This window comes from Dermacentor silvarum, chromosome 2 (assembly GCF_013339745.2).
Source record: "Dermacentor silvarum isolate Dsil-2018 chromosome 2, BIME_Dsil_1.4, whole genome shotgun sequence".
Taxonomy (NCBI): Eukaryota; Metazoa; Arthropoda; class Arachnida; order Ixodida; family Ixodidae; genus Dermacentor; species Dermacentor silvarum.
This window is the reverse complement of record NC_051155.1, coordinates 45839393-45853603: the sequence shown is the minus strand read 5'-3', so window position 1 is coordinate 45853603 and position 14211 is coordinate 45839393. Positions and strand designations below refer to the sequence as shown.

Sequence of the window (14211 nt, the reverse complement as noted above, 5' to 3'; positions counted from 1 at the left end):
TTAAGGGGGCGGTGCTTGCAGCCCCCAACGATCGCCGTTCCGGTGGCCTCGTGGAACGGTGGTTAGTCCGTGGCCGGCCGGCAACATGTTAACTCCGCACTCTCGGCTGCTCTCTTTTAAACCAAGCGGCGTTTCCCGCTACACCACATGCTGGTGTGGCGCCCATTAGCGTTGCTTTATTTGATATAATTTGCATAGACTGGAAGTATGCTTCCTAGGGGGCGTCCCACTATACCATTTGCTTTCATTACCTTAAAGTGACTCTTTCTTTTATTTTCTGTTTAGAATTGAGCGCGCCGAAATGCTTTTGATTCGACAGAAAGACAGTACTTATTCTCACTAACGCGTGGGCCTTGAGTTTCCCATTATCGTGAGAAGAAAAAAGAAACAGACTTCTTGTTTCGCCGGAATCAAAAGGGACTCTGGTGCTTCACTCTACCTACTGTATCGACGTGCGTGAAATCTTCAATCGCCCCGGTTGAACAACCACTAGATGTCGACTGGGGTTCTGAGAGACTAACACGCAGTGTGGAGTGGATCGTTTCTGGTGAGTTTCCTCGTGGTATCCTTTGTCTTGCTCTGTAATATTTGCCGAAATAGACTTGACACTGCTTCCTTACGCACTGCGCACTCCATAATTTTGGTTGTTGTCGGATGAGCGTCGAAGGTATTGTTCCTCTAGCTAACTTCTGGGGTGTGGTGAATGAAGTTCGCGAGAATCGCGTTTATTATGTCAACTCGAAATATGTTCTCTTTGGGTTCTCTTTAATATGTTGTCTTTAGGATACACTTATTGCCACATCTACAAGGCAAGCAGAGTCACATAAGCAAGCAATAGACGGCAGTTAAAATTTATTCCGAGAGACGACACTTTGGTGCGATCTCATTTTTAATATACCAAAACACAATTGAAAAAAATTCGATACGGTGTGGCACAAGGATTAATAAATTATGACCCGCCGTGGCTGCTCAGTGGCTATGGTGTTGGGCTGCTGAGCACGAGGTTGCGGGATCGAATCCCGGTCACGGCGGACGCATTTCGATGGGGGCGAAATGCAAAAACATCCGTGCACTTAGATTTAGGTGCACGTTAAAGAACACCAGGTGGTCGAATTTTCTGGAGTCCCCACTACGGCGTGCCTCATAATTAGATCGTGGTTTTGGGACGTAAAACCCCATAATTTAATTGATTAATAAATTATAAAACTTTAGCATAAACCTGCTTAAGTATAATTACTCGGTGGAATGAACTGCAGAATGGAAGTCAAACCAGCGCTCTTAGCATACTTTTTCCTAACAACTTTGTGCGTAGAATGATTTTCGAGAAATACGTTCCGAACACGTGTCGTATAGCTGTTCGCATAGCTGTTCCGCACATAGCTGTTCGAGCAAGTAGTTGAATTATTGCAATAAATTCTGCCAAAACCAAGATATGATTATGAGCTACGCCATAGTAGAGGACTGCGGATTAGTTTGGACGACCTGGGCTTCGTTAACAAGCGCATAAAGCACGGTACAGTGGCGTATTCCCCCCCCCCCCCCCCCACAGAATTGTGGCCGCGGTGGCGTGGGTATGATCGCGTGCCCTCAGGCGTAGTAGCGTAATGGCGAATCAGCTACGTATCTACTCCGGGTCAACTAACCATCCTCCATGCATTTTGCACAGTGCAGAAACGTGGAAACTGTAACAGCGTTGCACATCCCTTCAGATTTTAATTACATTCATTATAATTTACGATATGCTGACCCAGTCACTGAGTACTTTTACGTTATTTTCTTTTTTTTATTAAATGTATTCAAGGAGAGGTTGTGACTATATGTGGCACCGGCTACTCCCCTTCTCTTGCATGATAGTTGTCCTCAGAATGTTGTCAAAAATCACAAAACTGAACTAATAACCACATGTACGAAAATTCACGTACTAATTCTTAACTGAAATATAAATTAATGTTCGCGCAACAGAAGAGTTCACATAACATAAATACTCACAAAACTGAAGAAGAAGAAGCAGTTTATTGATTTGAAAATGTAGAGAGGTCGGCCTGAATATGGAGCATCTGGCCTGCTACTCTACGTAAGGGAAGGGGAAGGGGGGAAGAAAGAGGGTTACAATGGCGGATGCTAATGGGAGGAACTAGGTGAAAGGACACATTGCATAAATGTTATCATAAGCGTGAGTCCAGGCCCGTGTAGCCTAAGAAACGTGAAAAAGCACACATTGCCTCTATTGTCTGCCAACTCTGTGGCCCTGCGCCTAGCAAGAGGTCCTCCGACAGTGGTCTATTATATAAATGCCTCAAGGTGGTTGCCAGTGTGAGTCTTTCGCGCGCATTCACAAAACTGAAGTGTTCACACACAACACATGAGTTCACAAAACATAAATGTTCTCAAAACCAAGTTCACAAAGAAGATGTTGGGCACTTGCAAATTAGGTCCCTCTTGAATGCCGCGCTCTAAATACAACCATCTTCTACATGAACACAAATGCTATATGAACACGAAGACACAATAAACATGTAATCAAGAGTGCCTGTTAATAATAACAACGCCAGCAATAACTAATATCTGACCTAGTATTCTTGTGATATTTTTGATTCCTCTAAAAATTGTACTAAGGCGCGCGCAGCGATGTTTTGTAGTTTTTCTGTCGGCCATGGACCCAGCATTTTTCCTATGGATAGTGGTCGTCTATCCAAGCCATGTAGTTTTGCTGAAAGCATCTTACGGGGAGCACGTTTTTTTTACAATGTAGAAGAAGGTCTTCTATGTCTTCTTCAGCCTCTTTACACGAGCATATAGCACTATTAGTTTTTCTTATCCTATACAGGAAGCATTCAGTATAGGCAGTGCCTAGCCAAAGCCTATGTACTGTTGTTTCAACCGATCGGTTAATTTTAAGCGGAATATTGAATTCTATTCCAGGATCAATATTATTTAATTCAGAGTTGTGCGCATCATTTATGAACCAAGTTTCCTTGGACAATTTACCGCATAGTTTGTTCAATAAACAACGCGCATCACTCGTTGCTAGAGGAACTAGTGATAATTCATCCTTTTGATGAGCTGCACGGGCCGTGTGATCAGCCGTTACATTTCCTATGATTTCACAGTGACTTGGAATCTACTGGAAAGTTATGTTGTGTTGTAGATCTTTTGCTATGGCGTATGTCTTCTATATTTCGTATGCCAATGTGCTGTATGTTTTTCTTAAGCTCATTTCGTTTAAGCTCAGCAAAGATATTTGCGATTCACTCAGAACTTCCCAGCGAAGAGTTCCTGAGTGCTGACAAATGTAACGTAAAGCAGAAAGTATTGCGTAAGGTTCCGCCGTTGTGGACGTTGTAAATTGGCAAAGCTTATAAGCTCTTTTCAAGGTATGCAGGTATTTAAATCGCTAACGTAGAGCTTTGTTTCCAGCATGATCCATCGGTATATACGTGAATGCGATCTACGTAGTTAGTGTAAAGATGTGATAAAGTTAATTGCTTTATCGCAACTACGGGCATATCACATTTACGACCTACTCCAGGAATTGAAGTGACTATTTCTGGAATTTCAAGTCGCCATGGGGGATGAGTTGCGCATGCAGGCCAGTATTCGTAAGCAGGTAGTAAGTTTTTGCACCACCGCATTTCATCATGTATGCGTGCAGCGGTTCTACCTTGAAGGTATTGGCATAGTGGATGATTAGCGTGTTGTGTTGCCAAACGAAAAAAAAGTGACGACAAGTTTCCGTAAATCTTGGTGCACGAAAAGTTGGTTGGCAAGACTCAGCAATTACCAAAGCACTGGCAGATGCACGGGGAACGCCAAGACATATGCGAAGGCTTCTGGCCATTAATCTTTGAATTGTTTCCTCTAGATCACGGGATATTCCATGTAGTACAGGGGCAGAGTATGGTATTCTTTGCCTAATGATTGCCGAGGGAATGCGTAATAAAGAAGAGGTTGAACTACCCCACCTCACTCCAACAAATCGACGAAAAATGTTGATTAGGGAGTTGACTTTCTCCTCTAATTTATTTGGGGAGCCCATGCTAGCCGTCTGTCTATAATAATAACCAAGAACTTGTGTTGTCGCACAAGTTGCAAACGCTGAGATTCTAGCACGAGCTGGAATCTCTTGAGGCATTTCCTTGTAAAAGGAAGTACAGCAGTTTTCTCAAGTGAAATAATCATACCTCTACTTTTCAAAAAAATCATTAATCACTGTTAGGCCAGCTTGCAACTTTTCCTGAACGGCTTTGGCACTCGTGTCAGATGCCCATATGCATAAGTCGTCTGCATATAGTGAATGATTAAAGGTAGCAGGCAAGATATGGGGTAGTTCAGCCATAACACAGCTAAATAAAAATGGACTGAGTACACTACCTTGTGGAGCGCGTTGATTCACTTTATGCTCTGTGCTTTTGCCATCAGCAGTATCAATATATATTTTCCTGTCTCTTAAGAATGCCGCAATTCATCTCAGTGTGCGGCCAACTATGTCCAACTAAATTAACCCATGCAGTACGTGAGTGTGGCTGGCTGTGTCAAAGGCACGCTTTATGTTTATAAACACTGCAATGGTGATTCTTCCACAGCTGCTCTCATGATCTACCTATATAACAAGATCTAAAATAGCATCCATCGTACACCGGCGCCTGCGGAAGCCCGTCATATTTTCGGGCAGTGCGTTGGTGCATTCTGTCCACCACTGAAGCCTAGCATAAATCATCTTTTCCGTAAGTTCACAAACGCAACTTGTCAGGCTTACATGGCGGCAAGAATCTAACGATAAAGGAGTTTTACCCCGTTTTAGCATCGGAACCACTCGCGCAATTTTCCAAGAAGGAGGAAGACATTCCGATGCCCACGCATCATTCAGTACTTTTAATAAAGTATTTGTGGCTACAGGACCCAGGTTTTTCAGGGCAGTATATGCGACCCCGTCAGGTCCAGCTGCTGTCCTCTGGCGGCAAGATACAAGTGCGTTCTTTCATTCTTCTAGTGAAAACGGCTGATCTAGGTCATGATTGATTGATTGATTCTGGGGTTTAACGTGCCAAAACCAGTTCTGATTATGAGGCACGCCGTAGTGGAGGGCTCCGGATTAATTTTGACCACCTGGGGTTCTTTAACGTGCACTACAACGCAAGCACACGGGCGTTTTTGCATTTCGCCTCCATCGAAATGCGGCCGCCGCGGCCGGGATTCGATCCCGCGATCTCGTGCTCAGCAGCGCAACGCCTTAGCTGACTAAGCCACCGCGGCGGGTCTAGGTCATGATGATCGCTTCTGATAGAAACATTGATCGACGCTTTGACTTCTTCGACATGATTACTGTATTCAGATGTGTTTACTGCTGCACTTGGGCGTGTAATAAGCTGACAAAAGTCGTTTGCAACAGTTGTTTCCCGTACTTTCCGGACTAAAGCGAGAGCTCTGAATGGCTGTTGGTGCGTTACTGGTCCACTTAAAGAGCACAGAACATTCCATAATTTTGATTCAGGTGTAAAGGGAGTGAGTGAAGTGCAGAATTCCTGCCAGCGCTTTGTACGTAGTCGCTCCAGCTGCCGACCCATACGATCGTACACCTTTGGGCATTCTCGGTAATCCTTTTATTTTTATATATTTATTACATACTGCAGCCCGAAGACCAAGCAGGAGGGGCAAAAAGGGAACATATTGAAAGAAATGAACAAGTTATACAAAAGGTTATAATAAACATTGCTACTGAACAAGTATACACTAACAAAGGTCATAAATATACACGTGTTGAAAAATTTGCATAACTATGTATTAACAGTTTTATGTACAGAAGGGTAAAGAAAACACATCGAAATTTATACACAAACAGTTTAAACGCAATCCACAGTTTTATGCACACAAGGGTTAGAAAACGCAATTTAGATAACGCGTTGACATAATATAGTATGTCAATAACAACAATTAAGTTTACACAAAAAGATGCATGTCTTTTTCGAAGTCAGGAAAGCCACGTTCTGGAAAAAAAATGTGGTTGATCCCTCTTATATAGGAATCGGTATAGAACACGAAAGTGAAACGTGTCTTCACAGAAGTAGTGTAATGTTTATTGCACATTGATATATAATGTCTATTGGTGTTTTGTGGCTAAAGCGCCCTTAGGCGTTGATGCACCCACGCTGACGCCTGGTGGCACGTCTCCTCCATCACGACTACCAACGTCGATGACCATGAGCAACCGTCGTGCATATGGAAGCTGCACTACGCTGCACACGCTAGCACAACGCGAAAGACGAAGCACGTAACTGACACACTAATACAACGCGCAAGACAAAGCACGTAACTGAATCGTCACCGAGTCAAATCAGCGCGTACAGCGCGTCGTAATTGCAGCCTCCGCGATCAACTTCAGAAACATTTTCAGAGCTAATTGCGGAGGCCACGCTCCGCTGTGCTGAGTACGGTGAACGCCACCTAGGTGGCGTTGGTAGTGCTTCTTGATGCCAGCGTCCCTTCGAATGCTGGCATCGAGGCGTCGTAGTGCTGAGACCACCGAAGCGTTCACTGTCGGTGCGCGTTAGTGTCATAATGCAGTACTTCTCTTTTCTGCTCGTAGGCGGCGGCACCGCCCCGAGCAAGAGCGCGGGTACACGGAGGAGTGTTAGATATATAAGGCGCGTCTGTGTAGCTCTCTGCAAATGCGTTTGTGGCGCAATGGGTTAAACGCTCGGCGATCTATCGTCGCGGACCGAGAGGTCGTGGGTTCGATTTCCAAATTTTGCATGTTTGTGGAACTTTTTCTTCTGGTTTCTTTCTTTGTATTATGTTCTATGACGTATTTCCGTGACGGAAATACGTCAGTGAAGTCTTGGTGGACCCCGGCATAAAACACTTTCGTGTTAAAACATTTGAAGGCAGTGCATTCCATTCGTTAATGGTTCGCGGAAAAAACGAGTGTTTGAAAAGGTTAGTACGTGCAAAGTACGGTGTCAGATCGTGATTGTGACAATGTCTGGTTTGTCGGGAAGAAGAAGGGGAAATGAATTGAGCGGGATCGATACTAAACTGCTGATTTCGGAGCAGGAAAAGAAACTTGAGCCTCGCAATCGCTCTGCGCTGCTTCAAGAGAGGGATGTTGTTAGTAGCCATCAGTGATGACGGTGAATCAAGATTGTGGTAGGCGTTATATATGAATCTTACTGCTTTCCTTTGGACCATTTCTAGTTTATTAACATCATTTTTAAAATATGGGTCCCAGGCCACGCATGCGTAGTCTAGACGGGGTCGAATGAAAGTATTATATGCAAGAAGTTTGATCTGAGATGTCGCGTTTTTTAGTTTATGTCTAAGAAATCCTAGTTTTCTTGAAGCGGAGGAACAAACGTCGTCAAGAAGGCCTGTGCGTCAATATTTTCTCTCAGCTCTGCGGCGTATAGCTTTGAGCCTCTAGCATTCATAGTCTACATCAGCGTAATCATCAGGAATCTTAACAAACTTTGAAGAAATTTTTAATTTTTCGTCTATAAGTGATAATAGACTGTCTGTATCACTGACAGCATCAGCTTGACTTGTAATGTGATATCGAAATGCCTGCCAATTTGTTATTTTTGCAGAGCACCTATAAGTCAAAAATCGTAGTCTAGGATGCTGTATTAGGATAGGAAAGTGGTCACTACCCCTTTTTTCAATATCTGTTCTCCATGTTGCTCCACATGCAATATCGTTTGAGCAGATCGTAAGGTCGAGGTAGCTGGAGTAATTAAAACCCCGTAGGGAGGTCACTCAGCCGTCTTCAACAAACACAGACCACTCTTCCGAATTGCCTTTTCTAGCTCATTTCCACAATGGTTAAAGTAGGCGCTTCCCCACATGACAAGGTGTGCATTGAAATCTCCGCAAAATATTACATCTTTTGTCTATTTCTGAAAGAGGCCCGCCAATGTGGAAAATGAAATATTTGTAGAAGGCTGTAGATAGACACTGACAATAGTGATACTTACTCGGCTAAACCGAACTTCGCATGCTACGTATTGTGGGATGTCTGACGCTGTAGCACTTAATAGCGCTGACGGCAGGTCTCTTCGTACACAGATCATCGCTCTGCTCAATCCTGAAGATCGTGAGGATGTATAAACAACGTAGTTAGCTAGCCGAAAAGCGTTGTCTACACCATCCTCTGTAATACATAACACTGGAAAGGAGAACTGAGCCAGCAGTTTTCTAAAATCCACACACTTAGAGCAAAGACTGTTCGCATTCCACTGGAATATTGCAACATTTTGATAACAATTATTCATGCCCCGTCTGCGCAGTGGCTGACGTAGCGCTTTGTAATATCACTTGTTCCATCGACAATACGGCCTTGACCTCCGGTAGGTTATTAGCCTGTGGAATCGCGACAAGTATGGCTTTTAAAGCAGAAAACAACATTGTAAAGTTCAGAAATAGACGCTGAGGGGGTCCCCTGTTTCGTTACACTTACTGGTTGCGGTGTGCTTGTATTCTGTCGTATGTTAGTCACGTGGTTGCTCTTCTGACGAGATCCTTCCTGAGGTTCTTGTCGAGCTTGATGTTGGCTTAGGGATGTCCCAAAACTTTGTCCTCGGTTTTGTGGTCCCCTTGCGACTTTCGCGTTTTTCATAGAGGTGTCCTGATGCTTAGGTACTTGTGGCCGAGGTAGTTGCACTGGATTCATCGTATTCTTGTTTGGTGCCGGTGCACCACGCTGTTAGGTGCGACCATAGATAATGTCGTGTTTATGTCGAAGAGCTGCTGCTTTATTCTGCGGGCATCCAGAAAATGATGCAGTGCGAGGTCCGTTGCAATTCGCACACTTAGGCTGTCTTATAGACTTGCAGTGTTTGTGATCGTGGTCTTCTGCACATATTTTGCAGCGCCTTGTTCCTCGGCAGTTTTTCGCTAATTGACCAAATATTTCGCAGTTATAGCAGCGCCTGGCTGGCCCCAGATATTCGTCGACTGCATGACTAGTGAAGCCAAGACGCACTCGCTCTGGAATTGGTCGGTCATCGCGGAATCGCAAAATCACACTTCTCACTGGGTGCGATTCCACAGTGCCATCTTCTTGGCGTATATAACGGGTCTGGCGTCTAGCTGATGTCACTCCTGCCTCTCCTAATTGTTCTTCTGTGTATTGTAGCGGGACATGTCTGATTTTGCCAACGTTTCGTATGTATGCCTCCGGAATAAATGGCTTCATTAGTAAGCGAGCTACTTGCACACATGACAACAAACTCTTGGCTGAGGCGAGAGAACTCACAGTCACTGAGTAACTTCCGTCTTGGTTCACTCGGAAAGAACTTACTTTCCCTTTTGCTAGCGTAACAATTTCTGAGGTGACATCATTTGGGTTTACTTTCCAGAACGTTTTCGTTTCTTCAATTGGTTGAAATACCACAGGAATACCCTCGAACCTTCTTTTCTTATATGTCACAGGAGTGAGCGGATCTGCCTCCTCATCACATTCAATCTCAGTATCTTCTTCTTCGTCGTCGCGAAGGGAGTACGTCGATGTGTTATCATTCATGTACTCGTTCTGATCTTCAACTCTCACCTTTTTCGCACTGCTTGCTTCGTCCAACATGCTCTCAGCTTTCCTCGTCGCATCCAAGACGAGTGCCGGGGTCGAATGTAGGAGATCCTGGTGGCTCCAGGCTGGCTCAAAGGCTCGTCGGTTCCGAAGCCATGCTGCAGTAATGGCAGCCCTTGCCACGCTTGCACATCTCTGTTACTGCCTTGCCTCTCCGCCACGGTGGCAGTCAAACGTCAGCGCTTGGTGCCATCGCGCCACTCACCGGTATCAGTGATCGCGGCTGATGTTGTCCTCGAAGCCTTGAGAAGTTTATACGGCTGGCTAGTACTGATTTGCAGGAGCACTGAAGGCAAAACAGCGTTCTCCTATCACAACGTTATTTTATTCCCCAATTTAATTGCACAAATACAGTAAATATAACCAGCTGGCCCGGTTTGAGAAATCGCGCTCTGCAACCATTCTCATGTTCCTTCTCGTTACTCAGAATCGCTTTGAAAAATTTTGTTGGTCATCTTCCCTCGTTTATCTTCTAAACACATCGGCAGTAGCACTGAAAACTTGATTGATTTCTTCGCCGGAGGGAAAGGCAGTGTTGTAACGTACTAAAACGTTGCGCACAAAATTGTGGTCAGTTAATGCCGTGTTGTTCACGTCTGCGTTCTCTATGAAGCGCAACTCTTCATTGCTGCTGGAGCTTGGAGGAGGCGCTCCCTCTGTGTGCGATCAAAATCTAGAAAAATCAGGTGGTGATCGCTGTCGAGCCATTGCAGCGTTGGTTCAATTTGTCGGCCTATACCTGGCGCAGCGTTAAGATGAGGAAACAAATGCTCAGAGCCAAGCTTTGCCTGTCTGAACATTAGCATCTGTAAGGTTGCTGCGGGACACGGTTGTCTTCGTTCTGCTTTAATTACTTTATTTATTTATTTATTTATTCTTACGTACTGCAGTCCTGTTAGGGCTATGGCAGGAGTGGGGAATTATACAGTCGTAGAGCACACACAAATTGCAAATATAAGCAGCACGAGAGCAAAAAAACATAAAGAACACAAAAGATAGATCAATAACATTCAAGCTTAAGCAATAAATCGTCCAAAGGAAGGGACCGAATGGCAGCAGGCAGAGAGTTCCAATAATGAATGGTTAAAGAAAAAAAGCTACATTTAAACGCATCAGTTCGTGACCGATGTGGTACAATATTAAGATGGTGATATCTCCTAGATCAGGAAGGTTCCACAAATTTTATGTATGTGCTAAGGCAAGAAGTGTTCGATGAGTTAATTAGTGAATGCAATAGTTTTAGGGATTCTATGTTGCGACGGATGCTGAGAGTTGTTAGATTTAACTTTGAAAGTTTAGAAGACGGAGAAAGTTGCTGTCATATCGACGGTAGATATACCGGATAGCTTTTTCCATCCAATCCTTGCGAATCCTTCCTTCCGAATCCAAGTGCTCTAAGTTGTATGAGCTGTTACAGATTGCCTCGTCAATAAATTAATTGGTTACATGCAATTGATCACCACGAAGAAGTAATTGAATCACAGTAACGTCATCGAGTAAATAAAAAGTTGTCGCAGTTTCACCCGAAAGGCGAAGCATCCATTGCGATGGCAAATTTGTAGAGAGCTATACGGAGTAATGGTAGTAGCTTTATCAGGTGTATAACCTTGGACATACAGCAGCACCGGCAACAAGCAGAACTGATGTCGACGCCGTCGGCCTTTTGCCCGCGTTCGCACAAAATCCGTACGGCGTTGGTGACTGTTGCCGGAGCCTCTGAAATAAATAGGCACTTGATGCCGCAGCTAAACGTCGCCTCCCCCCCCCCCTCCCCGCCACGGCCTTTCGCGCGTCGGAAGAAGGCGCGTTTGTTCTACATATACGGTGATTGTAGAGGAGAAAAGAGACGCCTACATCTGCAGGCCTTAAGGGAGCACGGCGCAGAACGCGCGTTTTTTTCTTCGCCGTGCGTTCACTCCCCGTGAAAGCGCGCGTCCCTCGCGCCCTTTCACTCGCACACACAGCGTTCGGCGCGCGGCGACGATTTCATCTCCACTGACGTCATACGGAACCTCACGGCAACGGCGACGGCGACGACGACGGCGACGCCGACGGCAGAAATCTGCTTTGGAGTGTCCATATAATTGCTATCGCAATAATAATCGATCATTTACAAGGCTGCAAAAATATAATTGACCAGAACAAAGTAATTAGATCTAATTCCTTACACATAAGTCTGGGGTAAATTAAATTGAGCTAAAAGACGCTGTCAGATTATTCAGTGTAGCTGCATGAACTTTGGTTAGTATACGACCTATAGGAGTGATTTGGATAACGTGAGACAGAACAGCATGGCTGCCAGCAAAATTGGCAAATAGCGTGCGAACGTGTGTACAAGGAAACTCGGAGCCTACTTTTGCTCAACCATGTAACCCCAGAACTTTTTTTACTATTTAAAACGCAAGTTCACTTATATTTCTCTGTTAAAAACTCATGGCTTTCGAGAGGTTTCGTTAGGTTAGGTAATATGTATACATTTTTATTAAAGTGAAGTTTTCTATGTCTCACTGATTCATTCGTGAGCGCCCAAAACGCACTGCAGGAAAGCCAACTTACATAATGGAACTGTCTGTGAATCTGCGCACACAACAGAACAACGACGCACGACATAGGTACTGTAGAACACTACAGTTTACATTCGCAGTTGTACCGATAAGGACAATGGGAACTGCAACGCCACGCTACCCAGACGAACTGTATATATCTGCATTGCATTACGCACGTCACGCAATGCATTCCTGGCCGTCACCATGGGTAAGCCTCAGGTGCAGCGCACGGCAGAAGAGGCTGACGTACGAGAACATAAGCGCGAGCGTGATCGTGCCCGTAAGGCCGATCAGTGTATCGGCAACGGAAGAGCATCTGAACGTCTACCACAGCGATCACAAGGCAATACTGTGCTCCGTGAATGTGTGAGTGTGTGCGTGCAATCAACGGCTACGTGATCTAAAATAAAGGCTATGCAACCTAGCTAAATGTGTCTTCATTCAATTTCAACGTTCAAAAAATACAATCCTAAATAAGCAATCAAATCACATATGCATCGCATTGGGCCGATCATCATTTCATGGGTTCGTTGCGTGGTGGTTGGCTTTGATTCAGTTTGCATTGGAGAAAGCTTCGCGTTCAACCACCTTTCTTTAACAAAGGGGCTTTGATATTTTTTTCTCTATATGCATACCTTCACGTGATAAAAAAACGTGCTGAATTGTTTCTGTGCTACTTATTGACGCTACAGACGAATATCCATCGGCAAACGTTTCCTGATAACGCGTCGTTCAGAAAATCAGTTACCCTTATATGGATTGAAACTGTGGTGCTCATCGCTTTCAAGTATCATGACTTCTACCTTTTTTATTTCATGATTTGTTGTTCAATACAGTTCTCTAGCTGTTTACTTCTCGATATATATATATATATATATATATATATATATATATATTTCCATCTCCCTATATATGTCCACTATGTTTTTCCCACACCTCGATTTAACACCCTTTCGTCTGTCGCTATCCACACATTCGTGAACGTAACATTTACTGGTGATAGTTCCGTGACAGACTGGCACAATAATTTTTTTTTTACCGTGAGTCAACGTTTTTTGAAGGTTGCCCATAATTTTTTAATATTTTGTCTAGCGGTCTCCCAATGAGAGTGCGAAAGATGAGTTTGTTGTGAAATGCAGGCAGCCGCCGAAATCTCCCGCACAGTTGGCGAGTATGCTTTTCGGAAGTTTCTACCGAAAATCTGAGCGTAGCCAAAATATGTCGGCAGGCAATCTTAAATAGAACACGATCTGTTTTGCATGATCTACTGTTTCTTTGCCTGACAGGTACAAAGTCAAATCAAAGTGCTCCATTTGCAAGAGCACCATCATCGGAGCGTACTGCTCCACCTCAAACTTTACCATTCACTTAATATAGCAAAGCCATTAGGCCGTTGTCATGATGATGAGAATCAGTAGTGAGCTTCTCTTTTGAAACGTGTTGGTGGTATGTTCCACCAAGTTCGTTCTTTCAACTTTCTGGCATTTCTACGTCTTTAAGTACCTTGATATCCTACGCTACATTTGCTGTTTAGTGACGTATAGGAACAAAAAGTGCATTGCGCGATGCATTGATTTAAACATTGTAGATCGCGCGCCACCTATTCAATGCGTAATATGCAGGTTTGGCACTGAAACCTCAGTGAGGGACAACAACCCTAAGCGCATTATACAGCGTATTCGAGACAAATTTGATTTAGCGCGCTACAAACGCGTTGTCAATATTTTCGCGGATTGCCACTTTTTTCTAATTTTCTTCAGGGTGCATGGGCGGGATCTTATTATGCTTTGTCAGATGCTATGACAGTGTTTTGTTCGTCCTCCGAGTCTGACAATGCTACATTATAGTTTTTTAAGGCTACAGCTTAGTGCCCGAATCCTAATAAGGACTTTGGAAAGGCCCAACGCCCCAATGCCCCACGCAAGATATGTTTCAGCGCTATATAACAAATAAATCTACAGACAGCCATACGGGCAGCGATTACTAGAATAGATTTATTACGATAGCAATTATATGGACACTCCAGGCGCATTTCTGCCATCGCCGTCGGCACCGCTGTGATGTTTCGTATAACGTCCAAGGGCGATA

The 14211-nt window shown here is 44.2% G+C and overlaps 1 protein-coding gene across 3 annotated transcripts in view; it reads left to right on the top strand.

The window, feature by feature from the left end:
• The first annotated feature begins 244 nt into the window (after positions 1 to 244).
• The window catches only part of LOC119439997 (calcitonin gene-related peptide type 1 receptor-like), a 400718-nt gene continuing 386751 nt past the window's right edge, over positions 245 to 14211 (top strand). Inside the window, exon 1 of one of the 3 annotated variants that reach the window (XM_049661299.1) lies at positions 245 to 547. The gene's annotated coding sequence lies outside the window, so the exon portion shown is untranslated. The remainder of the gene's footprint in view (positions 548 to 14211) is intronic. The other 2 variants (XM_049661301.1, XM_037704949.2) reach the window with 2 other exon arrangements.